Here is a 26,258-nt window from a genome sequence, read left to right on the forward strand (position 1 = left end):
TGCTAGTTACACTCTAAAATGCGCTCCCCTGATCTACCCGAGGCGTTGGGATGTAACCCCTTCACCTCGGAGAACTCGGTGCGAGCGCCGTCACTGCTGGACCCCAGAAACAAGGACCAGACGGAAAGGCATTTGTGGGGGTCTCCCAGGGGATTGGAGGCCACCAGGTGGTTGCCGCCTGGGCAGGTTGTCTGACACAACTGGTGCTACTCAGGCAGCCTGGCACTGCCAGCCTGGCACAACCAAAGTGTCCAGGTGGCCCTGCCAGCTGGCAGGGGCTGTGCCAGACTGGTATTTTTCCCATGGCAGGGATTGGGACCTGAGGGTGCCCTGCACATGTGAAATGAGGTGGTGGTGGAGGGGGAGGGGAGGGGGGGGGGGGGGGGGGGGGGCGAGGACCCCCTTATATGTGGGTTCGGGGTGAAGAGGTGTTTGATGGTCGTGTTGGGTAGGTCACGGGATTGGGGCACTGTTTAACGACTTCCTTGCTAATGGTCTGACTCATTAAGAATTACAGCTCTGAAGGTGCTCATTCAACCCATTGCACATCTGCCACCTAACTCTCTCAGGGCTGTGTCTACTTTTTAAAAATAAATTTAGAGTACCCAATTATTTTTTCCAATTAAGGGGCAATTTAGTGTGGCCAATCCGCCTACCCTGCACATCTTTGTGTTGTGGGGGCGAAACCCATGCAAACACGGGGAGAATGTGCAAACTCCACACGGACAGTGACCCAGGGCCGGGATTCGAACCCAGGTCCTCAGCGCCGTAGGCAACAATGCTAACCACTGTGCCACCGTGCTGCCCCGGGCTGTGTCTACTTTAACCCAAAACTAAAATACTGGAAATCTGAATTAGAAAGAGGAAATCCTTGTGTGCACAACAGATCTGGCAGCACCTGAGAAAGAGGAAAAGCAACGTTCACGGTCTGTGTTTCGGGGTTCTGAGAGATATCTGGGTGTTTCCAGCATTTTATCTTTCCATTTGAATCTAGTTTTTTTGCTTTTACCCTCGCTTTTTGCTTTTACTGATTACTAAACATCGTTTGTTTCTCTTTTAGCACATGTTCCCGCTCAGATTTACACCATTAAATTTTGACTAAGATATGGGTTAGCCCTTCAGTTCCATGCTCTCAGATTGCCTCTGTGATAACTGTACTTAATTATGTCATGTTATCTATTTTGTGTAGTCCTTCCCAGCCTTGAAGCAACAACATAATTGAATTCCAGCCCTTTCTATATCTTTGCCATATTATTTATCGGCAATATCATCCCCCTTGTCGATGCAAAGGGAGCTTATTTTTCTCGTCTCTGATTCCAATGTGACCCTCTCTTTCTCTCTGTGTTAATTTTCTTTTGATCCCAGTGTATATGTGAGTCATTCTCTTTGATATAGTGGCTGTCCACACCTCCCGGTACAACTGAAGGCATTTGTGGAATGCCTCAGATGCATTGCACTGTTTTATCCAGTGCGTCCTATTGACATTACAATTAATGTTCATCTGAAGGGTATCTTGATACGTGGCAAGTCACAGAGTCACAGATTATTGAGTAATGCAACAGAGGAGGGCTTTCGGCCCATCAAGCCTATGCTGGCCCTTTTGAAGAAATAAAGAGCAGCTAGCACTTATATAACGGTCTCAGGCTGTCTCAAGGGGCTTTGAAGCCAAAGAAACACTTTTGAAATGTCGTCACCACTGCAAAATCAGCAGCCAATTTGTGCACAGCAAGCTCCCACGGTGACCAAACAATCTGTTAACATGATGTTGACTGAGGGATGTGTATTGGCCCAGGGCACCAGGGAGAATAGTGTCAATACCATGACAGTAACTGCTCTTTTAATTTGTTTTTCTCCTCCTCCTAAACTACCTTGCACACTCTGGTCAAATGGAGATTCCACCCTTCAAATCTTAAATTCATTTGGCCGACATTTATTGCCCATCCTTAATTGTCCTCCTTGGCCATTTCAAAGGGCAGCTAAGAGTCAGGCACATTGCTGTGAACCAGGTAAGGATGGCAGGTATCCTTCCCTAAAGGATATTAGTGAATCCCAGATGTTTTTTTTTTACCACAATCAAATCACGTTCATTGTTGGACTTTTCATTCTAGACTTTTTTTGTGGAATTCAAATTTCACTCTCGTTGAATTCGGGATTCGAACCCAGTTCCCCAGAGCACTGCCCTGGCTCTCAGGATTAGTAATCCAGTGACAATACCACCTCCTCTGATGTTAAAACCTTTCCCAATCTCTCCCACCTAGAACCTCCATGGGTTTTTAACACAAGATTGGCATTATCTACGTGACTGCTTTTCTATCCTGCAGTGCAGAAGGAGGTCATTTGGCCCATCGAGTCTGCGCCACCTATCTAGGCCTACTCCCCCGCCTATCCCGGTAGTCCTACCTTTGGACACTAAGGGCAATTTAACACGGCCAATGCACCTCACCTGCACACCTTTGGATTGTGGGGGGAAACCGGAGCACCCGGAGGAAACCCACGCAGACACGGGGAGAATGTGCAAACTCCACACAGTCACCCGAGGCTGGAATTGAACCCGGGTCCCTGGCGCTGTGAGGCAGCAGTGCTAAGTGTTGAAAGTGCTCTCTTTTAGATGATACGTTAATAGAAGGTCGTGTCTGCCCTCTCAGGTGGGTGTAAAGTACCCCGTGATACCAACAGAGCAAGCACAGGCAAGTTCTCCTTGTTGTTTCCATTTCATTCCATTTTTTCATTGTCTTGGCCAATGTTCGTCCCTCACCCAATATCACTTAAAAAGGAGCAGATTATCCGGCCATGTATCTCATTATTTACGACCCGACTGCTATCTTTTATTGCATTATAACACTGAGGAAACCTTCAAAGGTTTATTGAAAAGCCATCAACGTGAAATGTTAACTCAGTCTTTCTCTCCACAGACGTTACCAGTTCTGCTAAGTATTTCCAACATTTTCTGTTTTTACTTCAGAGTTCCAGCAGTGTTAGCTTCTGTATTGGTGTTTTAAAAAAAATACTTTATTGGCTATAAAGCTCTTTGGGATACGTGGCGATTGTGAAATGGATTATAACAGCACTAGCTATCTCTTTACTTTTGCTGAATACTGCTGTTTAAGTTGCCATTCTGTGCTTCCCCCACCACCACCGATCTTCCTCGCTGCAACAGAACTACCAGAGGTTTCATTAAGAAGATAATATCTTAAGTAATTTCTCAGCTTCTGCCCACATGAGTCAGTCCCAAGTTATTTTTACAGCAGTTTTATCTGTCGGAAACATTTATTGTTTTCACTGCTCGGTGACATGAGTCATTGCCATTATTCGTTCACAGAGTCACCACACAGAACGCTCTTTCGTAGTTTAACAGTGGCAACATGTTTGGGAGACTGCTCACATTGAACTGAGACTTTAACCAGTGTGTTTTTGGCACTGTTGAGCCAAATGAACTGTACATGCCAAGGCTGCTCGCTCAATACAGTCGTCCTTGTACACCTCGCTTGCTGCAATAAAGCCTCACTGCTTAATTCTGCTTCTGAATCGTAGTGTGGTCCTGCCTCACAATTCATCGGTCGACAAGCCAGTTGGTCTTAAAGGCTGGTGTAGGTCACCCTGAGATCTCCGCCCACCAATAGGGGTAGTGCCATCTTTCAGGTGAGACTTTAAACAGAGCCTCCCTCTTCCCACTCAAGTGGCACGAGACAGGGAATGATAGAATCTCTACGGTGCAGAAGGAGGCCATTCGGGCCATCAAGTCTGCACCCACCTTCTGAAAGAACACCCCTACCTAGGCCCACTCCCCCACCCTTTCCCAGTGACCCACCTAACCTGCACATCTTTGGACGCGAAGGGGCAATTTATCACGGCCAATCCGCCTAGCCTGCAAATTGTAGGACTGTGGGAGGAAACCGGGGCACCCGGAGGGAACCCACGCAGGCAGGGAGAGAACGTGCAAACTACACACGGACAGTCACCCAAGGTCGGAATTGAACCCAGGTCCCTGGCACTGTGAGGCAGCAGCGCTAACCACTGTGCCACCCATGGTCTGTCATCCCTGATATGTCCTGTCAACATCAGTAGAACATGTTGGTGATTGATGCAGTGCTTTTCTGGGAGTTTGCAATGTGAGCAAATTGGCTGCTGTTTTTCCTGCATTCCAACAGCTGCTATGCTTCAAAAGTACAAAGAGCAAAGAACAGTACAACACAGGATAAGGCCCTTCGGCCCTCCAAGCCTGCACCAATCATGTTGCCTGTCTAAAATAAAACCTTCTGCACATTCGGGCTCCGTATCCCTCTATTCCCATCCTACTCATGTATTTGTCAAGATGCCTCTTGGACGTCACTATTGCACTTGCTTCCACCACCTCCCCTGGCAGCTCGTTCCAGGCACTCACCACCCTCTGTAAAAAAACTTGCCTCGCACATCTCCTCTAAACCTTCCCACTCACACCTTAAACCTAGTCCCCTAGTAATTGACCCCTCTACCCTGGGAAATGTGTCTGACTGTCCACTCTGTCCATGCCTCTCATAATTTTGTAAACCTCTATCAGCTTGCCCCTCAACTTCATTCAGTCCAGTGAAAACAATTCAGGTTTATCAACCTCCCCTCATAGCTAATACCCTCCAGACCAGGTAACATCCTGGTCAACCTCTTTTGTACCCTTTCCACAGCCTCCACATTCTTCAGATAGTGTGGTGAGTTGTGACCTTACTAAGGTTCCATACAGCTGCAGTATGATTTGCCAATTTTTATACTCAATGCCCCAATCGATGAAGGCAATCATGCCATATGCCTACTTGATGACCTTATCCAACTGCAATGTCATTTTCAGTGATCTGTGGACGTGTACACCCAGATCTCTCTGCCTGTCAATACTCCGAAGGATTCTGCCATTGACTGTACAATTCTCACCTGTATTAGACCTTCCAAAATGCATAACCTCACATTTGTCTGGATTAAACACCATCTGCCATTTCTCTGCCCAAGTCTTCAACTGATCTATATCCTGCTAAATCCTCTGACAATCCTCCACTATCCACAACTCCACCAATCTTTGTGTCATCAGCAAACTTGCTAATCAGACCAACTAAATTTTCCTCCAAATCATTTATATATACTATGAACAACAGAGGCACTGATCCCTGTGGAACACCACTCATCAAAGCCTTCCATTCAGAAAAGCACCCTTCCACTGCTACCCTCTGTATTCTATGATGTGGAGATGCCGGCGTTGGACTGGGGTGGGCACAGTAAGAAGTCTTACAGCACCAGGTTAAAGTTCAACAGGTTTGTTTGAATCACTAGCTTTCGGAGCACAGCTCCTTCGGAGGCCCGAAGGGCCTGTACTGCGCGGTTATGTTCTATGTACTTTGGGTGGAGTTCTGCTGAGGAAAGCAAATGCTCGCGTGGATATAGAGAGGGAAGTCGAGGAAAACTTTGGAAGGATAAAGATTGCAATTAACTGGGAGATGGTGCAAAATAAGCAGTGAAGACGAGTTTGGCAAGAGAAGGCTTTGGGGCCTAGCGCTATGAAGGACAAAAGAAAACACCTTCATTTGAACACATGAAAAATCCCCTGGAAATTGTATTGATCTCAATCTGTGACCAATCATTTCTCCATTTTTATTACTGCTGAAATTTCAGCAGGTCAAAGGAGCGAACTGAACTTCACACTGGGGTTATGTACCTACCTTTTTCCACCTGGGAGAAAGACTTTGAGAATCCTCTAATATTGCCAGGTTAAAGGTCTTTTCAGGTTTATGGAAGTAATAAAGGAAAGATAAAAATTTGCTTCATGCATTATCGTTCATAACCACAGGATATTGCAACACACTTTTTTTAACTTTTGAAGAATGGTCACTGTTATAAACCGGGAACACAACATCTAATTTGTGCACAGCAAGCTCCCACATGCAGCAATTTGATAAAGACCAGTTGATCTGTTTTCGTGATGTCTGTAGTAGAATAAACATTGGCCAGGACACCAGGGATAAACTCCCTTACTCTTCATTGAAATGGTGGGCATGATTCAGCAGACTTGAGTTATCCTCAGCCCCCCACCCTCCAATCTTGGGGAGGCCCCTGGGTACCTCCCCTCACCCAGATCAACCACCCCCTCTACCTGGCAAGGCCCCAACCCCTGGCAGTGCCAACTTGGCACCCTGGCAGTGCCACACAAGCACCCTGGCAGTGGGTGGCACTGTCAAGCTGGCAGTGTTACAGTGCCCGCATGACAGGGGAGTGCCACCCTACCCTGTCCACCCAGGGGCGTCCGATGGCTTGGAAAACCATTCCAGGTGCTGTTACGCCTGGTCCACGTTTGCGTGGACCAGAAATGAATGGCACCCTGGCGAGGTCTCCAAGGCACGGCCATTGGGTCCTGGAGGCCGGGTGAATCCGGTGTCCAGGTATTTAAATGAATAATTATGCTAATTTAAATATTCAGATCTGGATCTCGGCCGGCGAGAGTGAGGTCCCGATTGCAACGCCTCACGAGATTCTGTTGAGTCTCACGAGATGCTTGGAGTGTCGCAAATCTCGTTGAACGGCCTAATCCCAACACCAGGTCCAGTGTCATGGGAGCTTTAACATCCACCTGGAGGGCCTCGGCTTAATTCCACAGCTCTTCTGACAGTGCAGCACTCCTTCAGTGCAGTGCAAGGATGTCTGCCTTGATTTTTGTGCTCAATGAAAGGACCTGGACTATAACGGCCTGAGCCATGGCTGACACACAGGATAATGAGATGTGGGCGCGGTTCTCCACAAAGATTTCTAAGATGTGGCAGCGAGTGGGAACTGCCGCGAGCTTCCCGGCGCTCGGCACAGCAAGGCCGGCAACACTATTCAACGTTAATGGGTCCATTTAAGGAGGCCCCACAGACTCGTAAATGAAGGCTCGCCAACTGATTCGCTGGGACCGCGCTCGCCAGCCCCCCCCCCCCCGCTAACAATATCGAGCAGCACTCAAGCTGCACTTGCTCAGCCAACCCCAGCCAGCAACAATGGCACCCAAGAGACCGGCTCCAAGATTCAAGGATGCTGACCTGGGGAGGCGCCTAGATGCAATGGAGGCCAGGAGGGATGTCCTGTTCCGCCCAGGGTCCCGGAGGGTCTGCCACAGGGCAGCCAGTGGCCTGGGATGAGATGGCGGTCGCTATGATCTCCGGGAGTGCGACTAGGGAGACTTGCCTCCAGCAACCTACATCTGGCAGCACGAGTGTGTGGACACCAATGCTCCCCCCCCCTCGCCAAAACCTTTCTGCTCCTACGTGAGCATCCACCCCCCCAACTCTCCATGTGACTCCCAACCCTTCCTTCACACCTCCCCCCCACAACACTGTGAACCACCCGTGTGTCTAACAATGCCCTCTCTGTGTCTCCTCAGGAAAAGCTCTCCCACAATCATTGGGAGAGGGCACAGACTGGCGGTGGGGTGCTGGACTAAGTATCCACGTTTCCTTTGAGGAGCGGGCCCTGGAGGTGACTGAGGACAGGGCGGTCATCCACCCGGAAGCTGGCGGAAACTGTAGATTTGAGGAAACACCGGGCCCCACCTGTGGGACCTGTCCTGAGTTGTTATTGCCTTACTGACTGACCCATCTTTCCCACTGACCACATGTCCGTTCTCCCGCAGGTCCTCCAGCGCTGGACTCCAACCCGGTCTCATCCTAATGAGTGGCGACGATGGCCAACTAGACATAGCGGTATAGCTAGGAAGTCAAAGCACATGGAAGATCAGTGAGGACACCAGGGAAGGGCGGAGAGGGTGGAGGGGTGGAAGGTGAGAGGGGATGGGGGAGGGGGGCGGCACCACCGGGAGAGTGGGGAATTGTAAAATACAATAAACACCCTTGGCCACAAGCAGTATGACGCCTCTGTCACTTTCTTCACACTGCGGCCCAACCTCCGAACCCTTGGCCCATCTCTCCAGGCACCACCCCCTCCTCATGGCATGCACCCACCATCCGGCCGTGAAAATGTCCCTGGAGCTGTGTCCCATACGATGGGTGTTCGAAAGTTGGCTTCTGCGTGTGTGCTGTTGCCTCCCGCAGTGTTCAAGCACAGAGTCCATGCATCACGGTGTTATTGGGATGCTAGGCAATGACTCCCAAATGCTACATGGCCCACCCACAGGAATCTTCTTGGGTTGTGTGAAGTACTCACATAACAACGATTGACAATTCCCTATTCGCAATAGCCTTCAGGCGTGTGGCCAGAGGCCTCGTCAGTTGGTGGGGGATTATGGGTGATCAGTGGGGCAGACGGGCAGAGGCTAGAGTTGCTCATGGAATGGGTACACATGTTCCAGGGGTTGGCATGCTGTGCCATGAGAGTTGCCTCCCAGCGCCCCCCCCCCCACCAGTGCCCACCCATCCGGATAGTGCCCCCCCCCCCCCAACCAGCTGAGGTTCCCCAACCCCCTGCTGAGCACTGGGTCAGCAAGCCCAGAATCCCCCGGGCTATTTGTCTGTGAGCAAATATGGCTACTCACCTCCTCGGCTCCCCGCAGAAGCCCTTCCGCCAGGTTCACCTTTTTCAAATGGAGTACTAATCGGCGCCAGCGTGAGCACTTGCTGGGGAGGATGCTGAATGACGGGAGGCTGTTGGATATGGGGTTGTTCCCATTAATTGCTTGGAAATAGGGCTTAAGTGGTGATAATTGGTTTCTCGCCCCACCACGGCAGGATCCTGATTTTGCCTACGGGAGCGGGCTGGTTGCATCGTAAACTGTTTGGCGCCTGGCGTGGTTCTCTTTTCAGCATCTCCCGCTATTCACCGGCCTCGTTTCGCTCGAGCGAGAGGGCAGCGAGGCCGGAGAATCGCGGCCAGTACATTTTTCTGGAAAATAACAGGTGTTATAAGGTGCATAATTAAACTGACCCTTTGCGATGAGGTATAGATACATGGGACTTGCCACATGATCCCATGACTGTATTGTTCCTTTATCATTGAAATCCTGGAAATCCCTCCCTAACAGCAATGTGGGTGCACCTACACCACATGAACAGCAGCGGTTCAAGAAATCTCCTCACCACCAACTTCTCAATTAGGGCGGATGGGCAGCATGGTGATGCCCACACCTCGTCACTAAATAAAAGTGATACCAACAGCAGAACAAGGAAAGGAAATCTATCCAGAAGTCATTTTAATCTAACCCGCCGATGGCGAGGAGATTTGGACAGCGGCGAACCCTGGATGTGCCTGTTTTATTAAAAATAGCCTGGCATGCTTCTGTCTGGTCCAAGCGTTTTAAGATGCAATATTGAATCCAGATGATCTGTGAGGAACCCAGCGATAAAGATGATGATTGAAACAGATTCGGGCTTTGTCATAATGGACTCTCCTGCACAAAGCTGCTACAGATCAGTGACACAGATTGGAACAGCAAACGGGACTTCATGTCAGTGCATGAAAAGACCTATCCTGTTTCCATGGTGTTATTGACATTACCTGAATGGGGAACCGTGGGTGTTGGCTGAGTGACACTCACACACAGGCACTTGTTGTAAATGTAAGCTGCCAGCTCCCGGGGTAAGTAAGGTGCTTCCCATCACTCAAGGCGTCATTTGACTTTCTGTTTGTTCATGGATTGTGTCAATCCACTCAACACTCGGATCTGGGCTATTGTGGGTTCTTAACAAATGTTACCGCACATGAAATCCAGACAAGAAAAGGAAATGAAGCTTTGCTCCGCCAGAACATTTTTCTTCCCCATTATTTACTTTTTTGTCTCCAGCAGTCTTTCTCTTTGTGTCTTCGTCCTATCAAGGCCATTGAGCTACATTCATCATTGCCCCAGTCAGCAAGATGGGGGCAGTAGGTCACGGAATCTGAGTGACTACTAATGCCAAAGCCGTCCCTTGCTCTTCCTTGGCGCGTGACCTTTAATGATAAGTGCATTTTTAATCTTTATGTTTGTTTGAAGAAAGAAGCTATTCTTTCTTGTCCTTTGACCTCTGCTGTCACGGAGCTCCAGCTAGGGCATAGGGCAAACCTTGCTAACACGGCTGGATCTCAGATCTGCCAGCAGGAGGCAATGCAGTACCTATAGGACTCATCACAACCTTCACAAAGAGGCAAACGAGGGCTTGTTCTGATGGCGACAGCGATGTAGTGGCTGAATCACTGGATTGATTATCAAATGGGGCATGAGTTTAAATTCAGGACATTTGGGGAACTTTAATTCATTTTCAATATGCAGAGGTACGGGGCAAAAGGCAGGAGAATGGCACTAAGACATGATGCTGATTTGGAGAGCCAGCAAGACAGTGGGCCAAATGGTCTCCTTTTGCACCGTAACAATTCTACAATCCCAATAAAAGTAAAATTGACCCTCGATCGTTCATTTCATTTCAAGATTCTTGTAAAAACCCACCTGGTTCACTAAGGTTAGGATAGGAAGCCTCACCTGCTCTGGCCTACATGTGACTTCAGTTGCAAAGCAATTTAGTTGACTTTTAACAGCAGTGGCCCAGCAAGGCACCTAACTGTGGTAACCAACGGCGAGGCTGTGGTAACTAGCGGCATGGCAGTATTAAAAATCACAACGGTGATTTATTTAACTGAGAAGAACTTTATATACGCAACAGTACCGTTCCAACACAGGTCTTGTTTCCTCGACTCCCAAGTTAACTCTGACCAAAGCCCCAACAGCCATCCCTGCCCAAACACCATTTGCATGCTCCGTCCCCATAGGCCATGGGTCTGTCGTGTCCCTGAAAGGGCCACGCTACCATATCCCTCACCCCTTAAGTTACTTTACAGATCTCTGAAATACAAAAGCAGAACAAAAATCTTATTTACAGTTATATACAGATGTAGAGAGTTACATAAAGGGACCTCAAAGCAAAGTTCATAACGGAAGTCTATCAGGTGATTTCCTAACTCATGCTGAATATCTTAACTTGGTAACTGGCTTTTCCAGACTGGAGGCTTCCGAGTCCACAGCAAGGGTGGGCAAATTGGTGAAGTCCGAAATGGGGGCAGTACTGACTACCCCTTCAACTCCTTCTGTGGCCCCTGATGATTCCCCTTGAAACGATCTTGCTTCTAACACCACTTATTCGGCAAGTGGTTATACTGGTAGCTGGGGTAAGATTTGGCGCAGCTTTTCCACAGTTGCCTCCGCAGCAGTCGAACACATAGGCTGAACATCCAGCCACTCCGAGCGCACCACAATCATAACACCATACCCAAAAAGGGACCCGCAAAGTCGGGGTGGAACCTCGTCCACGGATACCATGGACACACCCAAAGGTGCAAACATGTTGCAGGCGGAAGGTGGTGTTGAGCCTGACACTGTTTGTGACAATTGACCATACTTTTGATCTCCTGCCAAACACTGGCCACCAAATGTAACTCCTTACCAACTCCTTCACCTTGCACTGACTAGGATGGCCGCTGTATAATTCTTGGAGAAGAGGCTGCTGCCCTGGGGGTGGCACTATCACTCTACAATCTCACAGGGAACCCCGTTCTCACAAGTGATTTAGTTGCATATAGGGCCTAATCTGTTCAACTTCTCAAAATGCCAGCCCTCAAGAACCACCCTCTTGACTCTTGACAACCTAAGAATACGTCGGAATTGATGTCCTCTTGAGGGATGGTCAATAATGACGGCCTTCTTTTACCCAATCTGTCCATCATTACTGGCACCCATGCATCAAATGCTAAAGAAGCACCAACATTGGAAAGGAGAAAATTCCCAGAGGAGGTCTTCCGATCAGGTCAAACAGGCCCTGCAGTCATCAGCTTTGTACTCCATTTCAACCTGGATAAACCCATCACAGTCACTTGCAATGCCTCACCACAGGTTCTCTGTGGGCCATGTCTTCATGTGATCAGATGAAATAGGTGTCAAGACATTTTAGAACCAGGACAATCTCTTGCGGAGTGGGAGGCTCGGACATTGTTTGTGGCAATGGAAATCTGCTCAAAACATCCACATTTGATCTCTGTGTTCCAGAGTTTATGCTGAAAGGCAGACGAATATGCCGCCAAGAGCAGTGCCCATCTTTTCCCTTGGACCAATGCTATTGGTGGAGTGGGTTCATCTCTTGAAAAATGGCAGGTAACGGCCTATGGTCTGAGATGATGGTGAAGTGCTGGCCATAAACATGTTGGTGACATTTTTTTAATGGCGTGAATGACCGACAGGCCTTTGCACACCACCTTCCATTTTGTCAAGAGAACCGCCCGATGCCATAAGATGATGCATCGCCTATGATAGGTTTATCCGGGTTGAAATGGACCACAAGATTGACAACTGCAGGGCTGGTTTGACCGCATCAAAATACTCTCTCCGGGAATCTTCCCACTTCCGATGTTGGTGCTTCTTCGAGGTTGATGCAGGGGTGCCAAAATGGTAGACAGATTGGGTAAATAAAAATGGCAGTAATATTTGACGATCCCTAAAAAGGACTTCAATTACGATGTATTCCTTAGTGCAAGTACCCATTTTATTGCCTTATTTTATCTTCAAGTGGATGCAATCCCTTTGCATCAACTCTGAAACCTAAATACGTGACTTCATCAGCCAGAAACCTGCACTTCTCTCACTTTAACTGAATACTGGCTTCTTTAAACCCCGAGGATCTCTTCCAACTTTACTGTGGGTTGCTCTGGTGTTGCCCTTATCACTGGGACATCGTCCAGATACACAATAACGGTCAGAATGCCCTGGAAATGCTCTCCATTGTGTGCTGAAATATAGCACAGCCCAATTGTGTATTGGAACAAGCCTTTGTGGATATTTACAGTAATGAACTTTCATGACTCATTTTCCAGCTCAAGCTGCTGGTGCACGTGGCTTAAATCTAATTTGATGCAATTGGATCCCCCCCCTGGCAATTTTGCACGTAAACTTTCTATCCTAGGTATAGGATATTTATCTACTTTAGCCGCCCTGCTCATCGTCATTTTGTAATCACCACAGATTTGGACTGTGAGGTCTGGCTTTAACACGGGCACAATGGGTGCTGCCCATTCTGAAAACTGTATTGGAGTAATTAACCCCAGGGCTTCCAAAAGCTCCAACTCCACCTCTACATTCTGGTGTAGAGCATAAGGCACTGGTCTGGCGCAAAAAAATATTGGTGTTGCTTTTGGCTCCATATAGATCTTTGCTTTCAATCCTTTGATGCATCCTAACTGTCGCTGGAAGACCTCGTAATATTTCTGCAGAAGCTCCTGGAAAACCCGGTCGGTGATAGTGCATATTTCTAACCAATTCAATTTGCTTTTCGTCAGCCAATCCCGCCCCATGAGGCTTGGCATTTGTCCTTCACTACAACTGATAGTAGCCGGGCTAATTGCTGTTGGTACGATGCTGGAATGGATGCCGTTCCCAATATCTTCAGTGCCTCTTCAGTGTAGGTGGTCAAGGTAGCTAAAGTACTGCTGAGATACACAGATTGCAACTATCCCTGCAGATACTGCCGGTTACTTTTCTTCTTCTCTGGCTCCGCTGCTCCCTCTCTTTGGGAACTTCGAGTGGCTGATGCTTCCCGGCACAGCTGGTTCACCTTGCTTTGCACACTTTGTAATTCATAAGCTCTTTGATCAGCCCTCTCAGTGGCTTGAGCTAACGCAACTGCCTTGCCCAAGGATCTCTTGATTTCTGCCAATATTTAATGTTGTTGATCCCACAGACCAACCGGTCAGGCAGCATGTCACTGAGAATAGTACCAAATTCGCAATGTTCCGACATTTGTCGAAGTCCGGCTACAAAAGTGGATACCGTTTCTCCAGGATGTATGGAATATATAGCACTGCATATTAATGGAGGGTCGAGGTTTATAATGGTTTCACACTAGTTGTAAAAGGACTTGGAGCCCACAGCCTGGGGCCACAAGCTGTAAGTAATATTACTTTCTGTTTGCCTTCTGCCATGATTTCATTGGCAGCGAAAAAGTATGGAAACCTTATGGCCCCAACTTTCAAACTCTGGATCAAATGGATCATTTTTCCTGAATCGTGGCAGAGCGATTTAACAGCTGCCAATCTTTTACCTTTCCAGGACTCTGAGGCCGCTCTATTTCTATTGAGGTTTAGTGCAGTGGGCTAAACGGCTGGCTTGTAATGCAGAATAATGGCAGCAGCGTGGGTTCAATTCCCGTACCGGCCTCCCTGAACAGGCACCGAAATGTGGCGACTAGGGGCTTTTCACAGTAACTTCATTGAAGCCTACTTGTGACAATAAGCGATTATTATTATTTTTATTATATTATTATTATTTCCCCTTCCAATTTTTAATGAGTTTCTTTCAACTGAATTAATTTATTCTCGTCGCCAATGAGCCACAGAACCATAGAATTTCTCCAGTGCAGAATGTTGCCATTCAGCCCATTGAGTCGGCACTGACCCGCTGAAAGAACATCGTACCTCGGCCCATTCTGGACACGAAGGAGCAATTTAGCATGCTAATCCACCTAACTTGCACACCTTTGGACTGTGGGAGGAAGCCGGAGCACCCGGAGGAAACCCACGCAGACACGGGGAGAACAAACTCCACACAGACAGTGACCCAAGGCCAGAATTGAACCCAGGTCCCTGGCACTACGAGGCAGCAGTGCTAACCATTGTGCCACCGTGCCACCCTTGCGAGGCAAGCGATGAGGCAGCGCTAAATCAGAATGGTGATTTATTTAACGAAGAAGAACTTTATGCACAGAACGGCAGAACTCCAACACAGGCCTTGTTCCCTCGACCAAGGAAACTCTGACCAAAACCCCAACAGCCGGGTCTGCGCCCAAACACCTGATAGGCCAATGTTTGCGCTCTCTGTCCCCGTCGGCTCCGGGTCTGTCACATGGTCTGTGAAAGATTGCCCGTTAAAGGGGCCACCAGACAGGTAGTAAATGCCAGCCCTGCCAGCAATGCCCACATTAGAATGAATAATATTTTTTTTAAATGCAAGCTGGCTGTGAGCTTGCTGTGAACTGATGCACAATGCCAACAGGCCGGAGACAGTTGGGAGACAAATGATTTGGCATTGCACTGTTGTGTCAGTAAGGTATTGTGATCAGGCTTCTGCATCCAGATTGTTACTCAAGGGAATAACAGATACAGCTTGAAGCCAGTGCCAGCATCAACAGTAGCATTGCTTGCATTCAGGAAAAGTGTATTTTGATCCTGGTTCAAAATTGTGAATCTGTAATAAAGTGCTCAGGGTGATAATCGCGTCAGTGCCAGTGGGCACCATGGCAGGGATTACTGACTTAAATTGGGCAAAGTTGGCAATGTCCTATTTCCCATTCAACTATTTTACGGCATGCTTTTCTTTGGCCTGTTTTGTTGTTGTTGATCTTCCCTGATGCCACACAGCAACCAGCCCTCTCCTAACACGGTAACACATTCAGCTCAAGGCATTTTCACATAGAATGGAGTTGGGGTTTAAGTGCTGAATTCATGCCAGGATTAACATTGTTCTGATTCCTCTTGGTGACAACTCATGCCAAATGTGCCTGGCATTACGTTAGTGCTGATTTGTGGATGGATAGTCTCCACTCTTTCCAAAAAATACTTACAATCAAGCTCCTGAATTGTCCTTTCATTTCTCAATTGTAGCAAATACCTTTCGCTCACTGATAACTTTTAGTGGTCTCATTCAGTTGCGTCGAACTGTTGGGAAGCGACTGATTTGGCGAATTTTCTTTTTCTATTCCATTATGGTGATCTATGTCCAGCGACAAATTGAATAAGGCATGACCCCGCTGTTCCCAGACATATTGCCACCTGAAATAAACTTGATGAAAAGAAGATTTAAGATATAGCAATAGGTGGAGGCCATAGGCCTCAGTAAAATCCTGGCTGATATTTTACCCAACACCACTTTGCTGGCCCATCCCCATATGCTGTGCAATGTAATGTCATGTGACGTTATGTTGCAAGCAAATGTCAGTAGGTTGTGAGCTGTTGCTAATACTCAAATTTAATGATGTTATTGCTGATGGGTGGACTGTTCCTTTTAAATGTTGTTGCGCATTGTCGCTATTGGTAACACCGAGGAAAAAGATAGCACAATTATCTCCAGTTAAAGTGCACCTTTCATGGCTTCAGAATGTCTCAAAACTCATTCCAGTCAATGAGTGAATTTTGAAGTGTAGCCACTGTTGTAATGTCAGAAATGTTGCAGTGGATCTGTGCACAGCAATCTCCAACAATGCAGCACCCCCTCCAAACTGCACTGGGAATATCACTCCAGCCTTGACCAGCTCCAAGGGAGACTTTGAAGCCAGTGGGCCTGATTTTAACCGTGGAAGGAATGGGTTTTGCGTGAATGAAGGAAGATAAAAGGGTAGCTGTCCTAATTGTTGACCTGCTTCAGTCTTGGCGGATGTCGCCTTAAGGTGGGACATATTTTTCGGGCACTGCCCTCAGAAGAGACAATTGCCACCTCCCTTCACGGAGAGCAAAGTACCATTTCAGGAGTTTTCAAAATCAAGGTCAAAGTGTTTGAGGTTGAAAGCAGCCATCTGGAATGTCTAAATACACATGCCACTGCCGAACCGCTTCAATCAGATCCCTGGGTTCTTTCTTGATTCATTCAACCCAAATGTTCTGTCCACATTAAGTGCAGCTACAAACCTAACTGAAACTCAAAACAGTTGCTCTTCTCCTCACTCAGCAATAACCCAAGGGTTACATGATAGCCGCTTGCAGTGTTAGAACCCAAACGCAAAGCAGCAGGCCTCTCACAAAGCAACTCTGTGAAACAGAACTCCAGCAATTATTCATCGCGATCAACCTGCTGTATTATGGAAGTCCCACTGTTATGATGATCCATAATCCACCAAGTTTACCTGTCAGCGCACTTATTAACAGTTCAGCCAGCACTGCTGACTCACTCATTATCCCAAAACAGTAATTTCATTATAACCAGCGAAACAAACATAAATTTGTTCAACACACGCAAGGGGAGCTTCTCTAGATGTGGCATTAAATTACCTCTGATTACACTGGTTATTATGCTAGATCAGAAGAGAAATGCACAAAAGCCAAACCATAATTGATCACTGCACTGTGCCAAAAGAACTTATAGCTGAGGCTTTGTCAGTCACCTGCCTCGACCATTATTTCCTGTCTGCTGTGTTGTGGTGAGAGCTTCACTGATTAAAATAATTGTACTAACAACATATGTATCTGCCCAGCCACATGAACATTTAAAAGATTGCACCTTTGCCATTGACCCAAGTACGGTCGATCACTGGTCACTGTCATTTAGACAATTCAAGCCCCTTCCAAAACTATCTTCTGATGATGGTTCTATCATCAAGAGTCCATTAAGCAGACACGCCTTGAAAAGGATCATTCAAGCAAAATGGAGCCGTGCCTCGCAAAGAATGAAGGAAATCGGAGAGCTTGCAGAGACAGGGAGTGGTGGGGCCATGGAGGGGTTTGAACATGAACGTTCTAAAATGGAGGCATTGCTGGACAGGGGAGCCAGTGCCGGTCAGTGAGCACAGGGGGTGATGGGCGAACAGGATTTGGTGCTAGTTACGACCTGGACAACAGAGCTTTGGATTGGTTCGCAGAGGGTGGAAGATGGCAGGCTGGCTAGGAGGGGCTCGGAACAATATTTAATGGCCTCTGATTGCCAGAGAGATTTCTGCTAATTGAGAAGAGCTGATGGGGCACTCACTAAAATGTGGTGCACTTGTTTTAACTTTAAAAAAAACTTTACTTGATGCAGCTTTGAACTGGTTGCTCTCATGCTGCAGCTGGCGCACATAACTGTCAGCTTGCCTCACTTGGGAGCACCCTGGTTGTTGGCTCAATCCCCACTCCACTACAGGAGCTGGGATTTTGGTGCCACACTGAGCCAATGTGAGGCACCGTGGGAAGCTCTGTCCAACGGTTCACACATTAAACCCAGCTGCGGTCTGACTCAGTGATGAGTGTTAAAGGTCCGACATTGCTGTTTGGAGAGGAACGGGCAGTTCTCCCTGTGGCCTGCCCAACATCCCTCCCTCAACAATCAAGAAAAACGGATGAACTTTGTGTTGAGTCCACACAAGCCAATTGTTCAATTCCGTCGGCAAGCAATGAGCCTGAGCTTCCAGCCACCCAACCTTTGAAATTCTCCATTATGTTCCCACTCTGACCTTCCTGCCCTCGGATTCTTGCAGTGTTCCAAAGAAACTCAATGCCAACTCGAGGAACAGCACCTCATCTTATAATTAGGCACTATACAGTCGTCCGGACTCAACACTGAGTTCAATCATTTCATATTGTAAACTGTTGCCTCATTTTGTTTCCTCTTTGTGCTGGATTTACTTATTTTAGGACCGCAGCTATTCAGGATTTTACTATCTGCACCTCCTCTGGACAAAACTTCAGTTTCTTTACTCGTCCCACTCACTTTGACCTTGTACTATCCTCTCTCCGTCGTCTATTTTCTCCTGATTTCTACCCAATCACAAATGTCCCTTTTGTTCTTCTTCAAGGACAATAGTTGTTTTGCAGCAAACATTGGTCGAAGTTGTTTATAGGTCACCAAACAGTAGCGGTGATGTCGGGCATGTAGAAATCAGGAAATTAGAAGTGCATGTTATAAGGGGGCATTCAATCTACAAATGGACTGGTTAAATCTGATGAGTGCTAATGCTGTGGAGAGGAAATTCCTGGAATGCATATGAGATTATTTTCTAGAATAGCAGAAGCAACTCGGAAATGAGCCACTTTAGATCTGGTATTGTGTGATGAGAAAGAGACGCTCAATAATTTTGTTGCAAAGGAGTCTTTAGGGAAGAGTGACCACAATATGATAGGACTTTGCACTGAGTTTGAAAGAGACACAATTCAATTTGAAACTAGAGTCTTAAATCTAAACAAAAGAGACGACAAATGTGTGAGGGGCAAGGTTGGCTGTGATAGATTGGGAAACTAGATTAAAATTAGGCTGTAGACGGGCAATGCCTAATGTTTGAGGAATTCATACAAGATTTGCAACAAATGTACATTCCTTGAATGAACAAAAACAGGAAATGTGATGCAATCGTGGCTAACAAGAGAATTTAAAGATTGCATTAGATCAAAGGAAGAGGCTTATAAAGTGGCCAAAAAAGTGGTAAGGCCAAGGAATGGGAGCTTTTTAGAATTCAGTAAAGGAGGACCAAGAAACTGATGGGAAAAAAGGTAGAATATGAGAGTAAACTGACATGAAACATAAAAGCCGACTGTAAAAGCTTCGATAAGTAAAAAGGAAAAGATTAGTAAAGACAAATGTGGGTCCATGTAGAGTCAGGAGAGTTTATAATGGTGGAACAAGGAAATGTCAGAGAAACGAAACAAATACCGTGCCTCTGTCTTCATGGAAGAAGATACAGAAATCGTCCCAAAAATATAAGAGAACCAAAGGACTAGTGAGCACAAGGAACTGAAAGAGATTAGTATTAGTAAAAAGGAGCAATGAATAGGATTGAACATTACATGAATCCCTTGGACCTGATCATCTCAGAGTGTTGGAAGAGGTGGCTGTAGAGAGAGTGGATGCATCAGTGATCACCTTCCAAAATTCTATAGATTTTGGAACAGTTCTTGCAAATTGGAAGGTTCTTGCAGATTAGAATTGACAAATGTAACCGCAATATTCGGGAAAGAAGGGAGAAAGAAAACAGGAAACTACAGACCTGTTAGCCTGGCCTCAGTAGTAGGGAAAATGCTAGACTCTTTTTTATCGTTCATTGGATGTGGGCATTGCTGACTGGGCCAGCATTTATTGCCCATCCTTAGTAGCCGGTCGTTTCAGAGGGTATTTAAGAGTCAAACCACATTGCTGTGGGTCTGGAGTCACATGTAGGCCAGACCAGGTAAAGGATGGTGGATTTCCTCCTCTAAACGACATTAGTGAACGAGATAGGTTTTTATGACAAACATCAATGGTTTCATCGTCAGCAGTGCACTATTAATTCCAGATTTTTGTAATTGAACAATAATCGACATTGGTTTCATGGTCATTATTGCATTATTAATTCATGATTTTTCAAAATGTAATGCAAATGTTATCATCTGCCATGGTGGGATTTGAACCCAGGACTGCAGGGTCTCTGATTACTAGTCCCTTGGCCTTTATTGCAAGAGGATTTGAGTACAGGAGTTAAGAGGTCATTCTACAATTATATAGAGCCTTGGCAAGCCTGTGGATACCTGGAGTATTGTGAGCAGATTTGGTCTTCTTACCTAAGGAAGGATATACTTTCCACAGAGGGAGCAGAGCGAAGATTCACAAGATTCACCAGACGGATTCCTGGGATGGTGGGATTACCGCATGAGGAGAGATTGAGGAGGCCGGGGCTGTATTCTCTTCATTTCAGAAGGGTGAGATGGGGATCTCATTCAAACACGCAGAATTCTGACAAGGCTCGACAGGGTAGATGTAGGAAGGATGTTTCCCCCTGACCTCTGGGGTGGGGGTCTAGGGCCATGGGACACAGTCTTAGCGTAAGAGGTAAACCATTTAGGATTGTGATGAGGTAGAATTTATTTACTCAGAGGATAGTGAATCTTTGTAATTTTCTACCTTTTGAGGGCATTGGAGGTTCAGTCTGTTCAAGACTGAGATCCAGATAATTTTAGTTATCAAAGGTATCAAGGGATATGGGGATTAAGAAGTAAAATGGTGTTGGTGTAGTAGATCAGCCATGATCCAGTTAAATGATATAGCAGGGCCGAGGGGCCGAATGGCATTTCCTATGTTCCTATGTGCCGAATGTACCTATTTACTCTGCCTCTCTACTTGCTTAAAACCTGCTACATTTCTAACTTTTCCCAGTTCTGATGAAAGGTTAACCACCTGAAACATTAACCCTGTCTCTCTCTCTCTCGCTCTCCAATGATGTTGCCTGAGTATTTCCAGCATTTACCCCATCTGATTTCAGATTTCCAGTATCTGCAGTGGGTGAACTGATTATTTACCTCCCCGCTGCCTGTGGGTGTTAGCTGCCTAAGGAATGTCGGCCATGGCCATTCGCACAGCAACTGCTTTCAAAATGGCTTCTTCCACACAAAGTGTTTTGGTGAATCCTGTGAGGTTATGAGGAGCTGTATAAATGCCAGCTCCTTCTTCGTCAGCCAATGGAGAGTCACCTCTTCCGTATGATCTTGCCAATGAGTGCCCTGATCGGCATTTTCTTCTTTCATTCTAGTCTTTTGGCGCTGAGTTGGCAAGGGGACAATAGCCACAGGGACCTAAGAGGAGAAACAGCATCGCACGCACAAAGTAAGCCGAGGGATATCCATCAGAAGATTGCAGATATTAATAATATTTCTCAGTGCATGATACCCTTTAAACCATGCGCGGCGTCAATCAGGTCACGTGATAACGCCCATCACAAACAATATTTATAAGACTAATTCCATTCCTTATATGGGTCACAGCTGTTTCCCATTCATCGATCACCACAAGAAAATTTTGTCTGAAACTATAAACGTTGCCAAGGCAACCACCACAACAATGGCAAAACCAATGATTTTATCCCCTGCTTTGCAAAGATGCCCTTTCTACGATGTCACAACACCATAATGTGGCATAAACCCTTAAAATGTTTCTCTATTTATGTTCATTCCCATCTATATATATCTATATATTTTTTTATTTGTTTGAGGATGTGGACATCACTGGCTAGGCCAGAATTTTTCATGCCCATCCCTAATTGCGCTTGAGAAAGTGATGGTGAGCTGTCTTCTTTAAATGTGGCAATCTGATACTCCGTCAGCGGGATCCTCCGTTTTGCCAGCAGCGCTGTCACGCCCACAGATTTCCCAACAGCATGGGGGTGCCCACAATGATAGGGGGGAGTCACACCAGAAAACGGGTGCAGCGGGACGGCGAATCGCGCCCCATGTTTTTTAAAATTCATTTACGGGACGCTGGTTAGGCCAGCATTTATCGCCCAGCCCTTGGTGGTGAGTGGCCTTCTTGAATCGCTGCAGTCCCTGAGATGTAGTTACACCCACAGTGCTGTTAGGGAGGGAGTTCCAGGATTTTCACCCGGCGACGGTGAAAGAACAACGATATATTTCCAGGGTGGTGAGTGAGTTGGAGGGAAACCTCCAGGTGATGGGGTTCCCAGGTATCCTCACTGTACCTTTGTGGAACTGTCCCAAGCTTTAGTGCATCCCCTGGCATGCCTACCTGGGCTTGGGACATGCTAGTCAGATATACTCGGTCGGGGACAACTCTTTGCACTGGGAGAACACCAGGTTTCGGGCAGACCAAAGAGCGTTTTTCACTAAGTTGATGGTCCTCCACTTGCAGCTGATGTTTGCCTCGGTGTGCGTCCCTGGGAACAGCTCATAGAGCACAGAATCCTGCGTCACGGAGCCCCTCGGGATGAACCTCGACAACATCTCTCTCCAGACCTGCTTTGGAAAGGCACATTCCCGAAGAGGTGCGCAGTGCAGCCACTTTGCGAACAACAAGGCAGAGGGGGTGGGACTCTGAGCATGTTGGAAGGATCCGATTGGGAGGGTCTTTCTCACCAGCAGCCAAGCTGTGCCTTGATGCTCGGTGAAAGTTATGGCAGTGCGGTTTTGACAGAGGCCCCATGGAAACATCTGACAGGATCCACCAACTTCTTTTTGTCGTAGGGCCTCGAGGACAATATCCTGAGTGGACCACTGCCGGTTGGGCTTTTGTTTTACCCTGGCTACAAGACCCTTTCAGGTTTTAGCGTTTGCCCCAGCCCCTCTAAACCATATCCCCAGCACTTTCGGCAAGCCTGATGAAAGGGCAAAGAGGCAAAGAATTTATTGGCCCAGTTCCAAAAGAAGATGGCCTCGTTCCAGCTGCCAGTTATTCTGGGGGCCAAGCCCAGTTTGAATTGGTTGCAGATGCACTTCAGTCCCACACTAACAGTGGATCTGAGCAGAAGATGGTAATGTTCATTCACAGGAAGGCTTTGGCTGGGATTGTCAGTGACTCCGCTGCCTGGGATTGTCAACCCTCTTGTGCCACAGCATTCCTGGTGGACCTGGCAAGGGGGGGAGGGGGGGTAGAGGGGGGTGGGGGTGGGGGTGGGGGGGGGGGGGGGGTAGGGGGGGTGGGGGTGGGGGGAGATGGCAGCCCTGCCTGACTCCAGATTTGATCAGAAAGCTTTCTGATTCCCACCCATTGATTGAAACGATGCTACTGATGTTTGTGCGGAGCCGCCTTTTGGGCAATTACCTTAAATCTGTGTGTCACCTGGTTGCCGGCCTGTCTGCCAGTTGAAGCAATTTCTCTCCATTTACTCGATGAGGGCCCCTCATTGAGTGAGATGTCCTGTTCCCATCAGTGGCTGGCTTAATGGCGGGCGGGTGGAGAAAATATCACAGGAACGCAAGTCAGGTTTATGTCAGCGTGATAACAGGCTGTGATCATCCACGCCAGACTTCGTGGCATTTCCCATAGTGCCATGTCAGGAGCGACATTTCAATAAATTTATCACCAATGTCAGTCATGAAGGCAGCTGGCTGGAACCACCCCTCCCCCACCCCAGATCAATAGGCCACATTGGGGTTTAATCAGATTGAAGCCATTCCCCATCGGATATTAGGGACCTGTTAAAATCTACTTCACTCATGGCCTCGAGGTATTTTGTCCACCTTACACCCCACATCGCTCATGGTTCCTCCGACTTTGCGGCAGGCTGCGCAGGCCACGGTGCAACAATTTCAGGCTGCTCTCAGTGCCAGGATTCAAAGAACCAAACCAACAGAGCAAGTGGTTGAAATGAGCCGGAGGGCAAAGGCTTGGCTGGGGGTGGGGGAAAACAGGACAGAGGCAAGGGAAGGGGCTGGAGGGCAAAGGCCTAACTGGGGGGGGGGGGGGGGGGGGGGTAGGAATTGTGGGGAAGGTGCACTCAGGCACACGATTGAGTGGAATGGAGTGGGAATGTCCTCGGGGGCCAGAATGGGAAGTGATTCTGGGGAAGAAAGGGTAAAAGAAACATTTCAGTTTTGATTGCTGAGCTTGTAAAAACTGTCCATGCCGCAGTACAGGGAGGGGAGCGCATGTCAGTCCATTGTCAGTAGTGCCGGGAAGAGGCATGGGGCAGAGGCACATCAGCCTCTACCTATTTGGGGGTCAGACAGGGATATCACCAAATTGACAATGGGATTGAAACTGAGTTATTGCGGGCAGCACGGTGGCACAGTGGTTAGCATTGCTGCCTATGGCGCTGAGGACCCGGGTTCGAATCCCGGCCCTGGGTCACTGTCCGTGTGGAGTTTGCACATTCTCCCCGTGTCTGCGTGGGTTTCACCCCCACAACCCAAAGATGTGCAGTTTAGGTGAATGGCCACACTAAATTGCCCCTTAATTGGAAAAAATAATTGGGTACTCTAAATTTATAAAAAAAAAGAAACTGAGTTGAGGGAGGGAAACCTGAACTTCACTCACGGTAAACGCGGCAACTTTGAGCGTCAGGACAAAAATGTGTCAGCGAGGGTCAGAGCTCAGGAACGTTGAGGTGGGAAGGTGTGGACTAATATTGGGCAGCTGTGCAGATTTTCATTCAGTGCGTCACAATGCAGAAGGCAGACATGAGTGTACAGACGCTCAGAGCATGGGCTAATAGATTGAACATCCTCACAACTGAGGGAGAGTTCATGGAGGTCAAGGAACGTTGACCCATTTCCACGTGCATCTACATCTCTACTTCAACACGACACCTTCATCTTTCCACAATGCAGACAAATTGCCGCCATTTTACAGAGCCTGGCATGGACATCACTTTAATCTGAAAAGCATGTTAACAAAACACCTTACACAAGCCCAATTTACATTGATGGCTACACGTCACTGAAATTGAGCTAAGAACCAATGCTAACTATTATGAGATGGTTGCACAGAACATTGACCAGAACCATATGGTGCGACCACGGAGGGAGGGAACATGGTGTGAGACCTGATTGGGCGGAGCCACACAGCTCAGCGTAGAGAGGAGGGAAACACAAGAGGAGATGTGGAATGGGTGCATTTCTATTTACACTTTTGGAAATTATCTTTATTTGGTGCACACCCATACCACCATTGGTCGCACGGTAGCACAGTGGTTAGCAATGTTGCTTCACAGTGCCAGGGACCCAGGTTCAATTCCCGAATTGGGTCACTGTCTGTGTGGAATCTGCAGGTTCTTTCTGTGTTTGCGTGGGTTTTCTCCGGCTGCTCCGGTTTCCTCCTACAAGTCCCGAAAGACATGCTTGTTAGGTGAATTGCACATTCTGAATTCTCCCTCCGTGTACCCGAACAGGCACCGTATTGTGACGCCAAGCCTGCCGGTGTGTGTATCTGCACTGGTGGAGGGGGTGGGTGAGCGCTGTGATCAGCCTTCCAGAAACATGCCATCTGGATTCTCATCCGAGGCGTCCTGGAGATGAGGGGCTGGTTCCTCATGTCCCTGGGGTATTAGACTGTGGTGCCTGCTCAAGAAAGTAGAGATAATGTGTGCATGGCAGTAGACTCCAAAACGTAACAATGTACCCACAGTGTCGCAGTCTGAAGGAGCAGCTGGTGAAGGGTCCTCACTTGGGTCTGCACTGCCCACCTCACCGTCCCCGCAGGCACGGCCCCAGTCCTCTCCAGCCAGGTGAACAGCCCGCTGCTCACAAACAGAGAGTGCCTTCAGGCCAGGCACCCCACCACCCATCTGGACCTCTCCCTCTTATTGTAGCCATGCTTGTCCTGCTAGAAGACAGATGGTGAGAGTGTGATTCGGACACATGCCAAGGCAGATGATAAAGCAGCTGGCATGGGCGGGTGCTGAGTGGAACCCTGCATGGAATCAATACATCAGTTTCACGGGTTGTGAGTCCAGATGGCGATCAAGGTGTGCGTGAGAGATTTTGTGGTGATGTCCATTCAACTAGCAGTATGTGAGATCCCTGTGGAGACTCATCCTGAGACTGTCTGTGAGGGTGTGGGTTGAGAGTGTTGAGATGATTGACTTACCCTGGTGGAATGGAGGAGATAATTCATCGTCTTGCTACACTGGATGGCTGATCTCTTATGGGTCGAGTGGCACTCACTTAAGCTGCAGTTGAGAAGTTTTTGGACCTCCGTCTGCCATCACGCAGGTAGGGTGCCTGCTGGTGACCCTTAACAGCATCAAGAAACAAAGGGTAATGGTTGATGGATGGTTTTGAAAATGGTAGACTGTTCCCAGTGGTGTCCCACAGGGCCCAGCGTTGGGGTCCCTTGCTGTTTATATACATGATTCAGACTTAAATATGGGTGGTATGATTGGGATGACACAAAAATTGGCTATTGCCTTGATAGTGAAGAGGAT

The sequence above is a fragment of the Scyliorhinus canicula genome, chromosome 15 (genome assembly GCF_902713615.1).
Source record: "Scyliorhinus canicula chromosome 15, sScyCan1.1, whole genome shotgun sequence".
NCBI lineage: Eukaryota > Metazoa > Chordata > Chondrichthyes > Carcharhiniformes > Scyliorhinidae > Scyliorhinus > Scyliorhinus canicula.